A 6,790-nucleotide genomic window follows, 5' to 3' on the forward strand; every position below is an offset into this window, starting at 1 on the left:
GAAGAGTCTGATTTAAACACTGTGTCCTGAAAGTCAGCAGACTCAGACAATCCAGTAGAGGTATTGAGTTTAAGACCTCAAAGAGCTTGTCTCCAAACTCCAGAGATTTACACAATGGCTACGTCTACACTGGCCCCTTCTTCGGAAGGGGCATGCTAATTTCCAACTTCAGAATAGGGAAATCCGCGGGGGATATTTAAATAAACATGGCCGCCGCTTTTTTTCCAGCTTGGGGAAAAGCCGGAAAAGAGCGTCTAGACTGGCGCGATCCTCCGGAATAAAGCCCTTTTCCGGAGGATCTCTTATTCCTACTTGCAAGGAATCCCCCGCAGATTTCCCTATTCTGAAGTTGGAAATTAGCATGCCCCTTCCGAAGAAGGGGCCAGTGTAGACGTAGCCCTAGAGTGTGTATTAGTAACAATCACTCATTTTCTCAACCACAGAGAATTGTGATTTAACATACTCAGGTGTTCTAATGAAAGGCATGACACCTTCATCTTCTGTGTTCCCTTTTATTTTTCAGAACCCTTTCCTTTCATCAGTTCTAGGTAGAATACCTTACCAATGAATGTATGCATGATTGGCTTACACTGCTGAAATGCATCACTGTAATTTCCTTTTGTCAACTGGACAGTTTTCTAATCTCTGCATTTAACCTTGATCACTAAACAGCCCCTGTTAACTTTAGCTCAGGCTAGACTCAAAATTCACAGGAGCAGAAATTTCGGAGATGAGTCTGGGGCTCGCTGAAATACTGAACATAAGAACATAAGAACGGCCGTACTGGGTCAGACCAAAGGTCCATCTAGCCCAGTATCCTGTCTACCGACAGTGGCCAGCACCAGGTGCCCCAGAGAGGGTGGACCGAAGACAATGATCAAGCGATTTGTTTCCTGCCATCCTTCTCCAGCTTCTGACAGACAGAGGCCAAGGACACCATTTTATCCCCTGGCTAATAGCCTTTTATGGACCTAACCTCCATGAAATTATCTAGCTTCTCTTTAAACTCTATTATAGTCCTAGCCTTCACAGCCTCCTCTGGCAAGGAGTTCCACAGGTGGACTACACGCTGTGTGAAGAAGAACTTTCTTTTATTAGTTTTAAACCTGCTACCCATTAATTTCATTTGGTGTCCTCTAGTTCTTCTATTTAGGGAACTAATAAATAACTTTTCTTTATCGGCCCTCTCCACACCACTCATGATTTTATAGACCTCTATCATATACCCCCTCAGCCTCCTCTTTTCTAAACTGAAAAGTCCCAGTTGCTTTAACCTCTCCTCATATGGGACCCGTTCCAAACCCCTAATCATTTTAGTTGCCCTTTTCTGAACCCTTTCCAAGGCCAAAATGTCTTTTTTGAGGTGAGGTGACCACATTCGTACACAGTATTCAAGATGTGGGCGTACCATAGTTTTATACAGGGGCAATAAGATATTCTGGGTCCTAGTTTCTATCCCTTTCCTAATAATTCCTACTATCCTATTTGCCTTTTTGACCGCCGCTGCACACTGTGAGGAAGTTTTCAGAGAACTGTCCATGATAACTCCAAGATCTCTTTCCTGATTTGTCGTAGCCAAATTAGCCCCCATCATACTGTACGCATAGTTGGGATTATTTTTCCCAATGTGCATTACTTTACACTTATCCACATTAAATTTCATTTGCCATTTTGTTGCCCAATCACTCAGTTTGGTGAGATCTTCTTGGAGTCCTTCACAGTCTGCTTCTCTCTTGACTATCCTAAACAGTTTTGTATCATCTGCAAACTTTACTACCTCACTACTTACCCCTTTCTCCAGATCATTTATGAATAAGTTGAAAAGGATTGGTCCCAGGACTGACCCTTGGGGTACACCACTAGTTACCCCTCTCCAATCTGAAAATGTACCATTTATTCCTACCCTTTGTTTCCTGTCTTTTAACCAGTTCGCAATCCAAGAAAGGACCTTCCCTCTTATCCCATGGCCATGTAATTTACACAAGAGCCTTTGGTAAGTGATAGGGAATAGCCAGCATGGGTTTGTGAAGAACAAGTCATGCCAAACTAATCTGATAGCTTTCTTTGACAAGATAACGAGCCTTGTGGATAAGGGAGAAGCGGTGGATGTCATATACCTAGACTTTAGTAAGGCATTTGATACGGTCTCGCATGATATTCTTATTGATAAACTAGGCAAATATAACTTAGATAGGGCCACGATAAGGTGGGTGCATAATTGGCTGGATAACCGTAGTCAGAGAGTGGTTGTTAACGGTTCTAAATCCTGCTGGAAAGGGATAACAAGTGGAGTTCCTCAAGGGTCTGTTTTGGGACCCGTACTATTCAATATCTTCATCAATGATGTAGATATTGGGATAGAGAGTACGCTTATTAAGTTTGCAGATGATACCAAACTGGGTGGGGTTGCGACTTCTTTGGAGGATAGGGACATAATTCAAAATGACCTTAGCAAGTTAGAGAAATGGTCAGAGGTAAACAGGATGAGGTTTAATAAAGAGAAATGCAAAGTGCTCCACTTAGGAAGGAACAATCAGTTCCATACATACAAGACGGGAAGCGTCTGTCTAGGAAGGAGCATGGCGGAAAGGGATCTAGGGGTCATAGTGGACCACAAGTTGAATATGAGTCAACAGTGTGATGCTGTTGCAAAAAAAGAAAATATGATTCTAGGTTGTATCAACAGGTGTGTTGTAAGCAAAACTCGTGAAGTCATTCTGCCGCTCTACTCTGCACTAGTTAGGCCTCAGCTGGAGTACTGTGTCCAGTTCTGGGCGCCACATTTCAAGAAAGATGTGGAGAAATTGGAAAGGGTACAGAGAAGAGCGACAAGAATGATTAAAGGTTTAGAGAACATGACCTATGAAGCCAGGCTTCATGAACTGGGCTTGTTTAGTTTGGAAAAAAGAAGATTAAGGGGGGACATGATAGCGGTTTTCAAATATCTAAAAGGGTGTCACAAGAAGGAAGGAGAAAATTTGTTCCTCTTGGTTTCTGAGGACAGGACAAGGAGTAATGGGCTTAAAGTGCAGCAGGGGAGGTTTAGATTGGACATTAGGAAAAAATTCCTAACTGTCAGGGTGGTCAAATATTGGAATAAATTGCCAAGGGAGGTGGTGGAATCTCCCTCTCTGGAGATATTTAAGAACAGGTTAGCTAGACATCTGTCAGGGATGGTGTAGGGGGAGCTTGGTCCTGCCTTGAGGGCGGGGGGCTGGACTCGATGACCTCTCGAGGTCCCTTCCAGTCCTATGATTCTATGATTCTATGGTGAGGGACCTTGTCAAAGGCTTTCTGAAAATCCAAGTATACTATATCTACTGGATCCCCCTTGTCCGCATGTTTGTTAACCCCTTCAAAGAACTCTAAGGGTATGTCTACACTACAAAGTTAGTTCAAACTAACGGACGTTAGTTTGAACTAACTTTCATAGGCGCTACACTAGCGCTCCGTTAGTTCGAATTTAAATCGAACTAGCGGAGCGCTTAGTTCGAACTAGGAAACCCTCATTTTATGAGGATTAAGCCTAGCTCGAACTAGCTAGATCGAATTAAGGGGTGTGTAGCCCCTTAATTCGAACTAGTGGGAGGCTAGCCCTCCCCAGGTTTCCCTGGTGGCCACTCTGGCCAACACCAGGGAAACTCGTCTGCCCCCCTCCCAGCCCCGGACCCCTTAAAGGGGTACGGGCTGGCTACGGTTCCCGTGCCAGGTGCAAGCCTGCCAGCACCGAGCCAGCAGACCCTGCACCTGTCACGGATCGAGCCCCCCAGCCCTCCCCCTCTTCCCGGGACCAGGCTGGCAGCTCCCGGGAGCTTGCCCGGGACCGCAAGAGGCGAGCTCCCGCCTGGGCTAGTGCGGATATCGTGGACCTCGTCCATGATCTCTGCACTAGGCACAGGACAGTGGCCGTCTAGGGCACGAGAGCTGCCAGCCTGGCCACCCAGGAGCAGGTGTGCATGAAAATCAAGGTGGTCCACTGAGACCCCTGACCCTGAGCCCACAATGGCCGTACTGGGTCAGACCAAAGGTCCATCTAGCCCAATAGCCTGTCTGCCGACAGTGGCCAACACTAGGGACCCTGGAGGGGATGGACCGAAACAATGACCAAGCCATTTTTCTCCTGCCATCCATCTCCAGCCTTCCACAAACTTGGGGCAGGGACACCACTCCTACCCCCTGGCTAATACCACTCCATGGACCCAACCTCCATCACTTTATCTCACTTCTCTTTAAACTCTGTTCTAGTTCTAGCCTTCACAGCCTCCTGGAGCAAGGAGTTCCACAGGTTGACTCTTCTTTGTGAAGAACAACTTTGTGTTACTAGTTTGAAGCCTGCTACCCATTCCTTTCCTTTGGTGTCCTCTAGTCCTTCTAGTATGGGAACTAATGAAGAACTTTTCTGTATGCACCCTCTCCACCCCACTCCTGCTTTTAGAGACCTCTATCCTGTCCCCCCTCCATCTCCTCTTTTCTAAGCTGAAAAGTCCCAGTCTCTTTAGCTTCTCTTCATATGGGACTTGTTCCAAACCCCTCATCATTGTAGTTGCCCTCCCCTCTCCCACCCTCTCTCTTCCCCTCTCCCACCTCCTTTTCCCAGTCTCCCCCAGTTTTGTTCAATAAAGACAGATTCAATTTTTGAACACAATTGTCCTTTATTTTGTACATCAAGAAGAGGGGCTAGGGAGGGGTAAGTGGAAGGAGGTGAGGGAGGAATGGGGCACGAGCCCCCGATGGGGAGGACTGGGCTGGCTCTGCAGGCTTCTGGGGGTGGAAGCTCTCCTGCAGCCCCCCAATTGCCCCCTCTCCCCAGATGGCAGCCTGCGGCAAGTGCAGCCGGTCTGATGGCCGAGTGCTGTGATGTGCCCAGTGTGGGTAGTCCAGGCAATCCAAGCCAGGACTGCTCTGCAAGCGGGGCACTCCTGAGAACTGTCTGTCCGGGGTGGGGGTAGGGACCCTTTAAGCACAGCCCTCGGCCAGCCTGAGAAAGCATCTCCACACTCTAATTCCTCCTCTGATGCCCTGCCAGCACTGCTTCCGGCCATCCTTAAGCCCGGTTCAGGGTCCACTTAATGTGGACATGCTATTTCAAATTAGCAAAATGCTAATTCGAACTAGTTTTTTAGTCTGGATCCGTTAGTTCGAATTAGCTTAGTTTGAATTAACGTTGTAGTGTAGACGTACCCTAACAGATTAGTAAGACAGGATTTCCCTTTACAGAAGCCATGTTGACTTTTGTCCAACAAATTATGTTCTTCTACATGCTTCTCAATTTTATTCTTTACTATTGTTTCTACTAATTTGCCCGGTACTGAAGTTAGACTTACCAGTCTGTAATTGTCAGGATCGCCTCTAGAGCCCTTTTTAAATATTGGTGTCATGTTGGCTACCTTCCAGACATTAGGTACGGAAGCCGATTTAAGGGATAGGTTACAAACCACAGATAATAGCTCAGCAATTTCCCATTTGAGTTCTTTTAGAACCCTTGGATGAATGCCATCCGGTCCCGGAGATTTGTTAACATTAAGTTTTTCTATTTGTTCCAAAACCTCCTCTAAAGACACTTCAATCCGGGACAGTTCCTCAGATTCATCACCCACAAAGGACGGTGCAGATTCAGGAATCTCCCCAACGTCCTCAGCTGTAAAGACTGAAGCAAAGAAATCATTTAGTTTCTTCGCAATGACTTTTTCGTCCTTGATTGATCCTTTTATAGCTCGATCATGTAGGGGACCCTCAGGTTTTTTAGCAGGCTTCCTGCTTCTAATGTACTTAAAAAACATTTTGTTATTTCTTTTTGAGTTTTTGGCTAGCTGTTCCTCAAAATCTTTTTTTGCTTTTCTTATTACATTTTTACACTTGATTTGACAGTGTTTATGTTCTCTTCTATTTATCTCACTAGGACTGGACTTCTACTTCTTAAAAGATACCTTTTTGTCCCTCACTGCTTCTTTTACATGGTGGTTAAGCCACGGTGACTCTTTTTTAGGTCTCTTGCTATGTTTTTTAATTTAGGGTATACATTTAAGTTGGGCCTCTATTATGGTGTCTTTAAAAAGTTTCCATGCAGCTTTCAGGGATTTGGCTCTAGTCACTGTGCCTTTTAATTTCTGTTTAACTAACCTCCTCATTTTTGTGTAATTCCCCTTTTTGAAATTAAATGCCAGAGTGCTGGACTGCTGAGGTGTTCTTCCCGCCACAGGAATGTTGAATGTTGTTATATTATGGTCACTATTCCCAAGCGGTCCGGTAACGGTTATATCCTGGACCTGATCCTGCATTCACTCAGGACTAAATCGAGAATTGCCTCTCCCCTTGTGTGTTCCTGCACCAGCTGCTCCAAGAAGCAGTCATTTAAGCCATTGAGAAATTTTATCTCCGCTTCTCTTTCTGAGGTGACATGTATCCAGTCAATATGGGGGTAATTAAAATCCCCCATTATTATAGAGTTCTTTATTTTGGTAGCCTCTCTAATCTCCCTTAGCATTTCAATGTCAGTATCGCTGTCCAGGTCAGGTGGTCGGTAATATATCCCTACTGCTAATTTCTTATTATTGGAGCATGGAATTACTATCCATAGCGATTCTATTGAACATGTTGATTCACTTAATATTTTTATTTCGTTTGATTCTACATTATCTTTCACATACAGTGCCACTCCGCCACCCACCCGGCCTGCTCTATCCTTTCTATCTATTTTATATCCCGGTATGATTGTGTCCCACAGATTTTCCTCATTCCACCAGGTTTCAGTGATGCCTATTATGTCAATCTCCTCATTTAATACGAGATA

This window comes from Pelodiscus sinensis, unplaced genomic scaffold (assembly GCF_049634645.1).
Source record: "Pelodiscus sinensis isolate JC-2024 unplaced genomic scaffold, ASM4963464v1 ctg109, whole genome shotgun sequence".
Lineage (NCBI taxonomy): Eukaryota > Metazoa > Chordata > Testudines > Trionychidae > Pelodiscus > Pelodiscus sinensis.